The following is a 12406-nucleotide window of genomic DNA, read 5'->3' on the forward strand; positions in this document are numbered from 1 at the left end:
GCCGTTTTGTTTTACCCCGCGCTGGATGGAAGGACACCTGCACAGAAATCAGGGGCACCCGCGCCCCAAGTCACCCTCGTGTCAGTGTGGGCGCTGAGGGGGACAGAGCTCGGTTACGCGCGAGCATTCACCCTGCGGAGGAATCTTTGCTCTAAACCCTTTTAAACACTCTCTTCTCTTGTATGTCCCGACAGAAGTCATTTTTATTTTGTAAATGGCGTTTAATTTTAGAACAGTAATAGATTTTCAAGAAAAAACCCTTGAGAATGTTAGAGATTTCTTCTATCCCAGCATCCAGTGTCTCTTATGATTCTCTAACATTAAGATGACATATTTGCTAAATTAATAAACCAATTGATATATTTTATTAAATGAATTCCGTAGTCTATTCAGATTTCCTTCGTTTTTAGCCTAATAGCCTTTGTCCGATCCACAATACACATTACATTTGCTTGTATGTGTCTTCAGGGTTGTTGTTGTTGTTGTTGTTGTTGTTTTTCTGCGACAGTTTCTTAGATTTTTCTTGGTTTTGATGACTGTATTAATCAGGGCTCTCCAGAGAAACAAAGCCAGTAGGATACATAGAGATTGTCAAAAATCCAGAAACAGTAAAAATCAAAGCCAAGCAGTGAAATCGTATTTAGTAAGGGCTTACTGTGCACCAGAAACAGTTCCGGAACTCAGTGTTCAGTTCCAACACTGATAAGAAGCTCAGGGGCATGGCATCACAAGATGGCTTATAGAGTGAAAATGAGGACGTTGTTTAACCTTTAAAATGACCGGTTATTACATCGGGGGGCTCAAGACAGCAGGAGATGGTTAAAAGTGATGATCTTACACCATTTTAGGAAGATGACAAGCTTCTTTTATGATTATTAGAGACATTTACAGGAAATAACCTCCATTAAGTTTTACTTGTATTCATGAAATAAGCTAGATTTGGGTTCACTTATGTGGTTTACAGGGTTTTGTTTGCTTGGGGGATTTTTGAGGGTATTCTCATTTTATTTTATTGTACCAAGATATATGTAAGAAGAGATTTCATGTGGGAATTGGCTCCTGTAGTTGTGGAGGCTGAGAAGTCCTATAATCTGCCATTTACATGCTGGAGAATCAGAAAACCCAGTGGCATCGTCGGTCCCAGTTGGAAAGCCTTCCAGCCAGGAGCTCAGGATGTCTGAAAATGTAGGTTTTCAACATGTAGATTGAAATGTAGATTTCCTAGCTCAAGCGAGAGACCGTCTCCTCTCCTTTGCCCTTTTGTTCCTCTTGGGCCCTCATTGGTGGGGCAGGTCTGTTCACTCAGTCTACTGAATCAGATGCCAACCTCTGCCGGAAACACTCTCAGACACACCCAGAAATAATGTTTTACCACTTCTCCCGGCATGCCTTAGCCGGGTCAAGTGGACACACAAGATTGGCCATCACAATGCTTTGATACTTTAGAGGAACTCTGGTGAGGTATTCGGTAAGATGCTCTCTGCTGGAATTGTCTGCTCTTTTGGTCATGATTAGGCTGGGGCGCTGAGTTCTGGGGAGGAAGACCACAAGGTATAAATACTCATATATTCATAGATATATCTATATATATTTTTCATCATATATTAAGGGTATGTATGACCAGCATGACTTATCATTGTTGATGTTAAAGGAGAACTTTTAAGGGTGGCTCAGGTCATGATCTCGCTGTTCACGAGTTCGAGCCCTGCGTCGGGCTCTGTGCTGACAGCTGGGAGCCTAGAGCCTGCTTCGGATTCTGTGTCTCCCTCTCTCTCTCTGCCCCTCTCCTGTTCTTGCTCTCTCTGTCTCTCAAAAATAAATATGTTTAAAAAGAGAGAACTTTTAAAAAATATTGTCTTTGGCATCTTCGAAGCAACTGCTGGACTACACCAAATATTTTTGCAACACTTTGTAGAGAAAAATCCCAAAAGTAATGAGCTGTATTTGCTGTGTCCCACATCGTTAGTTAGCAGAAAAATAATTGTGATGCTTTCTGTTACAAATTCCTTAGTTCAAAAGAGAACAAAAACCCAGCTAAGTTAATTATATAAATAATTGTATATAATTAATTATTACATATAATGGGTAAATGCTTTTTAATTTAAATACACTTTTTCTCGTAGGCTCCATGCCCAATGCAGGGCTTGAAGTCACAACCCCAAGATCGTGAGTTGCATTCCCCACCCACTGGGCGAGCCAGCCCCCCCTAGGTGTTTTAATGTAAATATATTTGAGCTACTGTGCACAAATCTCAGATTGGAGTGGGAAGTTTCTTGAATCAGAAATGCCAGAGAGGCTCTAGCTTAACGATTTCAAAATTAGTGGACTTTCTCTTGCCAATTGTTAGGTTTTTCAAAACTGCCCCCAAACGACACTGATGCTTTACGAAGGATGTCTGGCACAGGCTGATTTCTCTGGGCTTCAGTACTGACATACGACCCCAGTATCTCCATATGTGTTCTCTGCCATGTAACCAAACCTTTCTTGTACTTTTTCACTCATGTTCTCATGACTCCCCTGCTCACCTCACAAGAAAAGCAATGATCCAATGTTCCTTGTCTTTGCAGTCGCCTGGTCCCAGGTCCTACTCTGTAGTCTTTGCTACCACACAGACGGCTGTTTTGCTAAAAGGAAGACAAGATAAGACAGAAAAAAAAGGGGGGGGAGAACTCACCGTATTTCCATCAAGAAGCAAACACCTACCCAACACTTACAAGTTGACCTTGAGTTCTATTTTTCAGTAACATTGAAGAACGGAACAGAGAGGGAAGGATGAAAGGAGAGGAAAAATAAAGCGCCTAACAGACATAGTTGTTGAGTCTAATTTTGAGTCACGAAACAGACACTAAACAGAGAAGCAGAGATGTTCCAACGGAGCTCCCCTACCTCTCTCTTTTCTTCTGGCTCCCTCCCCCACCCTTCCATTCGGCACCACCAAAACCTGGATCCCAAATCTTTCTGGGTGAGTGGTAAGTGCATGAGTGGGTGGTGGCAAACGGCAATGCTTAAGGGATAGGAAGTCGTCCAAAAGTGAAAGTTACAAATCATGTGAACAGTTGAAGGAGCAGTTGAAATATTGATCCCTCTGAGATTAGATCAGAAGGGACAGCCTGGGGCTGACTTAATCCCTGGTTCAGAACCAAGTTTTGGTAAAGTGACGCTGGTTTTGGTCAACATCAAGTCTGGTCCTTCACACCTTTTCCCACAAATCACATGGTGGAACATACCAACACGGTGCGCTTGTAATAAAGACAAATAATGGAAAGATTAGAGAATAATTGACTTACTGGCTTTGATTAAATTCTCAGGGAAAGTTGGATCCCTGAGCCCGGATAGTTCAGTCTGAAAAGTAACAGACAGACACTCACTATGAGTGTTCAGATTTCAAGGGCCTCTCTGGCCTCGGTATCCCTGACCCCTGGTATTTCTTACTCTTGCATAGAAGCCCTTTGAAACCCGGCTTTCCAGAGAAGCATTAACAGTTGGCTTTTCCACCCCTCGCCTCCTTTTCTGGGCCATTATCAGCCAGTTCTAGTGAGGGGCTTTAAGCCGGGAGATCCAGGGCGCGACAATGTTGGTGACTATTCATTCACTAGTGCTTTACTGCTATCTTTACTGATTAGAGGCCACTGGCAAAATGCAGGCTGTTGGTGACTCACTGCCACACAGGCTTGCCAGTTTCCAAAAGACTTCTTTATGTTTCTGAAGACTTTACAAAAAGCTTATAAAGACTAACTTTAGGTTTCTGAAGAAACTTTAGGTTTCCGAAGACTTTACAAAAAGCTTATAAAGACTAACTTTAACTTCTCAGGGGTCCGTCCCATTGCGAGTCAAAGGAAAGAGTTACAGTTTCTTGTCCAGCAAGAAAGCAGCGACCACGAAGGGACTCGAACCCTCAATCTTCTGATCCGGAATCAGACGCCTTATCCATTAGGCCACGCGGCCAGCCCGTGGGGGGAGGGTTTCCAAACCCACAAGCTGAGATGTCTCCCTTGTAAGATTTAATTTTGTAGCTGGAGGAGGATTTAATTATCAGCCTTCAACCCCCCCTCCCCCCCCCCAAAAAAAAGGAACAAAACCCCATCCAGGATCCCTAACAACCATTACTTAGAACAGGTGCACGGAGGGGGACAGAGTGACGTGATTCTTCCAAGGTCTCGGTCTCAGTCGCTGGCAAAGACCACGCGTGGGGGGGGGGGGATTTGCGGGGGGAGAAATAAGAGCTCCAGGGTCGCTGACCCCAGGGTGGGGGAGCGCCGGTGTTTGGTCGGCCCTGCCCTTCGGGCTTCCTCCGGGGAAAGGCGGCCGCCGCGTCCTGCTTTCGCGCGCTGGAGACACTTTACCACAACTCATTCGTGCCGGCGGCATTAACAACCTGACCCTGCACCCGCAAGGGCAGGGGTCACCCCCAGTGGGGCGGGGTGTTGGTCCCCGATCTCCGTCGGAGGCTGGCTCAGGTGCCTTGTGCTGACTCCCGAAGTGCTCCAAGGTGGGGAGGGGGTAGGGCGCAAACCGCGTGCACGGGCGTCGGCCTCCTGGACCCTAACAGCCCAAGGGCTGCCCCATTCCCGGCACCCCCGCGCATCGACCCCCCGGAACCACCGGGGGCCACCTCGTGTGAAATGTGCGCGGCCCAGTTGTCGGGGTAGGACGGGTAAGAACCCCCCACAGCCACCCCCCCCCCAAAGTAAAGCAATGACAGATCCTCCCCATCCCTTATCCTCTGGGTTTCTGGAAGAGTCCAGACAGACCACACTGATCTTTCTTTTCCTGTGCCCAGCACCGTCTTTCCTCCACTAGTCCTCTCGCCTCTGCACCTGCCGGTCAGTTGCTGGATCCCCTGGGCAGGCAGGGTTAGGTCACGCTCAAGAACCACTTTAGGCCATGCTCGGGATGGGATGTTCTGTCTTACCGAACTTGCCAGGATGAGTCGCCATTTCTGAGACCAGAGGAGGCTAAGCGTTAAGGCCTGGCCCCAGTGGGTCTGGTTGGACCAAGGAGATGCTTCCAGATGTTTCCTATGCATCTGACTCAGTTGAACTCCTTTCTTCCTGGAGATGGGTTCAGTGAGAAGACTGCATGACGGTCCCTTGGATCCCCTTTTGGGGAGGCTCAGGGCACCGGCAGAAGGAACGGAACCACGCACCTGTCAGAAGGAGGCCCGGCACCAAAGTTCCTGAACTCAAGCTCCTTCACAGGCTGGGAAGGGTCTCGGCTGTTCCTCCAATTCTCCCTTGTGGATTTTGTGCTCAAGGAATAGCAGACAGAGACCTCAAAACGCCACCAAATTTTTAAAAACTGGAATTTTTTGTTGTTGTTCAGTTTGGGGGAGGAACAAATTCACGATCCGCATAAGCAGCAGAGTAGGGCTGGTGGACTGGGCAAAACCGTCCACATTTCTTTTTTGTGGAGAAGGCGGCGACGTCAGGACACGAAGACTGGCACAGATGTTTTAAAAATGACACTAAACAGCCCGTAGGTAGCTTTTGAAAAACATAAACTTTTCTTTCTAGGGATGATACAATTTCCCCCCAAAGCCATTCAGTGCTTCTTTCTCTGAGAGTTTTATCCGATGTGCTCCAGGCAGCATTTCTCTAAAAATCTGAAATATTTTCCATGAACCATTTTGTGAGGAATCCAAGGAGGACTGGAGAGTGTGGAAGTCCTATTCTTGCTGCATCTGTCTGGATATTTTGCTCGAGGACGTGGGTGGCAGAGGGTGTCCCTAGTCAGAAGAGGCTTCTGTAGTTTTGGAAAAGGGTTCTTCCTTCCTCTTTATTTTTATTTTTACTAAATCAGAGGGCCTGCCAAACCCTGGATCAAATATGAATTCACACCTTTAGAGCAAGAGTCTCCCAACTTGGTCATGTCAGCCACTTAATTTAGGGCCTATTCTTAAGTTCTGAATTCAGAAAGCGCAGCATGTCCTGTGAGTTGTGATTTGAACCATACGTTTGCTCACTCCCGCAGGAAGAACGTCTGTAGCCCTGGAGATCTGGGCACTGACCCCACGTGCTGTGTGCGCAGCGGCCGACAATGAAGGAAAAGGTAAAGAAATGTCAGGTTTTCTATGCTACCTGCCACCTGCTTGCTCGCTGGTGCAGACACAGCTGGGGAAACAGGGAGAGGAAGTCGCCTGTGGCTACCTTTTCTGAACCTGTCTCTTTTCTCTTTCTCTTTTTCTGATGCCTTTTCTCTTTCCGCCTTGCTCTTTAATAAAGCTGAGACTGGAACCAAAGGTACAAGTGCTGGTTTACGTGGAGCTGGCTTGTTATTGCCTCCTGCTGGAGGGATCCTGAGTAAGCTGTATCTCTGTCCTCTCCTCAATCCAATACTCCCTGTGCTGGCTTCACCACAGTTCAGGGGTCCCAAGGCCCTTAGATACACCTTTACTTTCAGTAGGAGCAGCAGACAGTGAGAGAAGACTGAAGCAGGAAGAGATGGTGAATTTGGAGGGAGGAGAGGAGGAGGAGGAGGAGGAAGAGGGGGAGGAGTGAGGAGGAGGGAGGGGGAGAAGGAGAGGAGGGAGGAGGACAGAGGGGTAGGAGGAGGAGAGGGAGGAGGGGAGGAAAGAGGAAGGAGAGGAGGGGGAGGACAGGAGGGAGGAGGAGAGGAGGAAAAGGGTAGGAAGAGGAGGGGGAGGGAGGGAGGGAGGAGGAGGCGGAGGGAGGAGGGGAGGGAGGGGGAAGAGGAGGGGGAGGAGAGAGGAGGGGGAGGACAGGAGGGAGGAGGAGACAGGGAAAAGTGGAGGAGGAAGAGGGGGAGGGAAGGGGGGAGGAGGAGGAAGGGGAAAATCACAGGAACGACAGGAAGGAGGACTTTGGTCCTGAAGGAAGGCCCCAGGTGCGGAGGATGAAGCCCAGGCCCCCTGCTTGCTGAGACACCCCCCCTCCCCGCCCCCACTGAGGTGCACCGTCGCAGACACCCGGCGGTTGAGCGCGTGTCAGGACTGATTACCGCCCTTGTCTGTGGGTGTTTGGGGGAGGAACGAGGCAGGACGAGGTCGCTCTGTCAGCACTACTATTTCTGAAATCTTTGGGCCGCGACCACCCCAGGGAGGAGGCGCTGCCTTCAGGCCGACCCCCGACAGCGCTCCGCGGCTGTCCCCGGTCTCTCAGCCCTGGGACTGCTCGCCCTGCGCGGGGGCGGCGGTCCCACCCAACAGCAGAGGGAGGGGTCCCTTGTGGAACATTGTCGTGCGCCTTCAAGCTATTCCTCCTTCACTGTCGGCCCCTCCGACGTGTAAGGGTGCAAACAGGGGCCGTGTGAGCAGCGTGTGTGCAAATGGGAAACATTCAGGTGCCGGTGCTTGGCTAGAACCCAGAGCCTCCGCTCTGAAACCTGCCGGCTTCCTGTAGGAGACGGTGCATCTTTGGTTCTGAACAACTGGGGGGTGGGGGACAGAGAGGAGAGAAAAAGAGGAAAAGGTCCCGGAGATTGTAACGTGTCTCTAAGGGCACTTTTTCCCAGTGAGGAGAATTCAAAGGATGTTATTTGAGAACCAGGACACGAAACGATAGGAAGTACCCCAACGTGCAAACCAATATTAGATACGCACGGAGAGGAAGCAGCGCGTGAGCCTGGATAGCTCAGCTGGCAGAGCATCAGACTTTTAATCTGAGGGTCCAGGGTTCAAGTCCCTGTTCAGGCGTAATCACTCTTGTTTTGTCCTGAGCACCCAAAGGGTGTAGGAGAGAAGGGTTCCGCTTGCACATTGACTGGAACTTTGTCTACTCTTTGATTTGTAGGCGCCACCTCTATGGAGATTGCTGGCCTCGAGACTCACACTTTTATGGGGTTTTTAGGGAAGAGTCATCAGGTGACTGGAAAGAAGAGCAACCAACCCTTCTGAACTCTAAAAACAAGAAAAAAAATTGAAACAAAAATAATTTGAATGACAGTGGCAATTTAACCAGAAACCATAGAGGCCAGAAAGAGTGGCATATATTTTTTTTAATTTTAGAGACAGAGTATGCAACAAAGTGTGCAAGCAGGGGAGGGTCAGAGAGAGAGGAGAGAGAGAATCTCCAGCAGGCTCCCCGCTCAGTTCAGATCTTGATGTGGGGCTTGATCCCACAACCCTGGGATCATGACCTGAGCTGAAAAAGAGTAGGACACACTCAACCGACAAGCCACAGGCATCCCAAGATGGCACTTTTTCAAGCGCTGAAAGAAAAGGACTGTCAAACCAAAATACTATATCGAGAGAAAATATCCTTCAGGAATGAAGGGGAAACAAGATACTCCAGATCAAGGAAAACTAAAATAATTGCTCGCAGCAGAACTACCCTAAAACAGTGGCTCCAGTAAGTTCTCCAAACAGACAGAAAATGATAAAGAAAGCAATGTTGGGCATCAGGAAGGAAGAAAATACATTGTAAGCAAGAGACATGGCAAATATAATAAATTTTCATCATCTGGAGCTTTCTAAGTTAGTGTTTGACAGTTTGAAGGAAAAGGTATAACATTGTCTGACATGGTTCTAATGTATGTAAAAGAAATTGCTAAGACAAGTACATTACAAATGAGGAAGGGTAGAGTGACAAGAAGGGAGGTAAGGTTACTACAGTTCAGGCAAAATGGTGACACGAGGTGTCTGTGGGAAGGCAAATCCACATGATGTACGTCCTGGAGCAGCTGCTGAGAATCTATGCGAAGGGAGACAGTCCAAAAGCTACACATAAAGGAATATGGAATCCGAAAGATGTACAAGTAGTCCATAAAACAAACAAACAAAGGAACAAAAAGCGAAAATCACAGAACCAAGCAGAAGCAAAAAAATAAAATGCCAGACTTAAGCCCTAATGTATCAATAATTGCATTAGATATAAATAGTCTAGGTACACCAATCAAAATACAGATATTAAGAGGGTGGATTAGAAAACATGACCCTGCTGTCTGCAGGAAGCTCACGACAAATATAAATACAGAGGCAGGCTGAAATTACGAGGGGAAAACAGATATGTCACGAGGGACAGCCGGAGTAACTATGTCATCAGTAAAGTAAGCCTCAGGACAAAGATCATTAACAGAGACAAAAAAGGACATGATATAACGGTAAAAATTGTACATTTACCAAGATGGCAGAGTCATCCCTGATACCACGCACCAAACCACAGAGCTGTGAAATATGCGAAGAAAAAACTAAGAACTGCTAGAATTGAAAAGAAAAATAGAGGGGCGGCTGCGTGGCTCAGTCTGTTGAGCTTCCGACTTCTGCTCAGGTCATGATCTAATGGACTGTGGGTTCGAGCCCCGCATCGGGATCTGTGCTGACAGCTCAGAGGCTGGAGCCTGCTTCAGATTCTGTGTCTCCCTCTCTCTCTGACCCTCCCCTGTTCATGCCCTGTCTCTCTCTGTATCAAAAATAAATAAACATTAAGAAAAAATTTTTTAAAGAAAAGAAAAATAGACAAATCCACAATTATAGTTGAAAACTTCAAAACCTCTCTCAGAATAATTGATACAACTGAACAGGAAATGATCAAGCATAAAGAAGAACGCAAAAATACTATTGGCCATCAGCATCCAGTTTTTTTTTCTCATTTTTTTAAATGTTTATTTATTTTTAAGAGACAGAGCGTGAGTGGGGGAGGAGCAGAGAGAGAGGGAGATACAGAATCCAAAGCAGGCTCCGGTTCCGAGTTGTCAGCACAGAGACCAATGCAGGGCCTGAACCCAGGAACTGTGAGATCAGGACCTGAGCCGAAGTCAGACACACAACGAACTGAGCCACCCAGGCACTCCCAAAACCCAGTTTTCTTATCCAGTTTTATTGAGATGTACGTGACATAGAGCACTGTATACGTTTAACACATACAGCGTAACAACTTGAGTTACATGTATTGTGAAATGATTATCGCAATGACTTTAGTTAACATTCATCATGTCATAGATACAAAAAAAAAAAGAAAATATGTGTTTCTCTTTGTGATAAGAACTCTTAGGATTTACACTCTTAATGACTTTTTTAAATATGAAATTTATTGTCAAATTGATTTCCAAACAACACCCAGTGCTCATCCCAACAGGTGCCCTCCTCAATACCCATCACCTCTTAATGACTTTCGAAAATACCATACAGCAGAGTTGACTATAAATGACTTATTATATCCCAGTACTTATTTATTAGTAACTGGAAGTTTTTACCTTTTTTTAAAAAAAAGGTTTTTTTAAATATTTATTGGTTTTTGAGAGAGATAGAGAGCCTGTGAGGTGGAGGAGTAAAGAGGCAGCGAGACAGAATCTAGAGCAGGCTCCAGGCTCAGAGCTGTCAGCACAGAGCCCAACGTGGGGCTCAGGCCCAGGAACTGTGAGATCATGTCCTGAGCCTAAGTTGGCTGCTCAACTGACTGAGCCACCCAGGCACCGAAGAAGGTTTTACCTCTTGACCACATTCATCAAATTCCCCCATTCTCCACCCGCCACTCCCTGCCTCTGGTGCCCTAAGTCTGATCTCTTTCTGTTAGTGTCTTGGGTGCTTTACTTTTTATTCCACATATAAGTAACACCATACAGTATTTGTCTTTCTCTGACTTATTTCACTTAACACAATGCCTGCAAGGTCCATCCATGTTATCACAAATGGCAGCATTTCCTTTTTTGTGGCTGAATAATATTCCTGTGTGTGTACCACAGCTTTATATATATAATTTGAGGGGGGGGGGCAGGAGAGAGAGAGAGAATGTTAAGCAGGCTCCACGCTCAGTGCAGAGCCTGACACCGGGCTCCGCCCCACGACCCCGGGATCATGACCTGAGCTGAAATCAAGAGTTGGAGGCTCAGCTTACTGAGCATATTTGTAAAAATACTATTGAGTCTATTTTGAAAATGACAGAAACTGATTCGTCTGGCAGAAATTCCCTTATCCGACTTACAGAGCTGGTAGAACAGGATGATAAGAAAGAAGGGATGGACTTCACTGAGGAAGAATCTAGAAAGGTATCAAACACAAAGATCTTCGAGTTCTGACGTGTGAGTGTGTGTGCATGTGTGTAAAATGCTGGTGGTGGCAGGACAAGAAATGTACTGAGCTCTCTGGTCACATAAAAGCACAGTTAGGAAAGTCTCCAGCATGACTGAGTGATGTTTCTTTGCATTACACCAGGAAGAAGCTGGATATTGGTTGGATTCACGATATTTATATTAAGGACGTGGGCTTTGTTTTTCCTGTTTGCCCCATGAACACCATAGGAACTGTTTATTGAATATCTATTACAGTAGCTGGACTGTGTACGCACAGAGCTATTGGAATGCCTGTGTTTGTAGAGGTATTGGACAGTTTCTCAATGGAGAATCTTTTAAAGATCTAAACATTGTGTTCAAGGCAAAGAGCACACTCATGCCCTGTTATATGTAATTCAGGAAGCCTACAGGTAACAAGACTGTATTGCACATATGAAACTTACTAACAGTAGATCCCAAAAATCCTCATCACAAGAAAAAAACTGTAACTATGTGCGGCGATGGATATAATAACTAGACTTCCTGCGATGATCATTTTGCAGTGCATACCAATATCAGATCATTATGTTGTGCACCTGAAACTAATATAGTTTTATAGGTCAATTATATATCAATTTAAAAAGAAATAAATGTGAAAGAATAGATTTAAAGAATAGATCTAACGTATCACCATTGTGCCACCATCATGGTAATGATTGATTACCACGGAAAATGTATCCATCTATTTTGAAACTGTGGGTAAAAGGGGGCACCTGGGTGGCTCAGTGGGTTCAGTGTCTGACTTCAGCTCCGGTCATGATCTCACAGCTCGTGGGTTCGAGCCCCGCGTCGGGCTCTGTGCTGACAGCTCAGGGCCTGGAGCCTGTTTCGGATTCTGTGTCTCCCTCTCTCTCTGCCTCTCTCCCGCTCATACTCTGTCTCTTTCTTTCTCTCTCTCTCAAAAATAAGTAAATATTTTTTTAAAGTGATGGATAAAATTTTGGTGAGGAATGAAGTACTTGTTTGACCTCAAATATTTCTGCCCATTTTACAAACTAACTGAATAAAGGGAAACATTACATTTAGTTAACCCCACTAATAAATGAAAAACCCTTATGTGATACACTGAGAACGAACATCGTTTGTATTTTTGCCAAACTGTGTAACCCGAACCCAATCATGAACACCAGATAAGCCCCAACTGAAGGGTCTACTCGACGACTGGCTTGAGTTCCTCACAACCGCCAGCGTCAGGAAAGGAAGGAAGGGTTGGGGAGCCATCCCAGATTGAAGGACACTGAGAACAAGAAAGCCACCTGCCGCGCATGACCCTGAACTGGGCGGGGAAAGTCGCTCAGAAGGACCTTTTTTTAATGATTGGTGGAATTCAAGTACAGCTGGGCGTTACGTCGTAGTACGCTATTAATGCTAACATTTCAGAATTTTAACTATTAGAAATAAG

At 46.1% G+C, this 12406-nt stretch overlaps 2 non-coding genes across 2 annotated transcripts; one reads left to right on the plus strand and one right to left on the minus strand.

Moving 5' to 3' along the window:
- Positions 1–3872: 3872 nt before the first annotated feature.
- TRNAR-CCG (transfer RNA arginine (anticodon CCG)) lies at positions 3873–3945 on the minus strand. The gene has a single exon. It is a non-coding gene; the product is annotated as a tRNA-Arg (tRNA).
- Positions 3946–7578: 3633 nt separating this feature from the next.
- Positions 7579–7651, plus strand: TRNAK-UUU (transfer RNA lysine (anticodon UUU)). Its single transcript has one exon. It is a non-coding gene; the product is annotated as a tRNA-Lys (tRNA).
- Positions 7652–12406: the final 4755 nt, after the last annotated feature.

This window comes from Acinonyx jubatus, chromosome B2 (assembly GCF_027475565.1).
Source record: "Acinonyx jubatus isolate Ajub_Pintada_27869175 chromosome B2, VMU_Ajub_asm_v1.0, whole genome shotgun sequence".
In the NCBI taxonomy this organism is placed as follows: Eukaryota; Metazoa; Chordata; class Mammalia; order Carnivora; family Felidae; genus Acinonyx; species Acinonyx jubatus.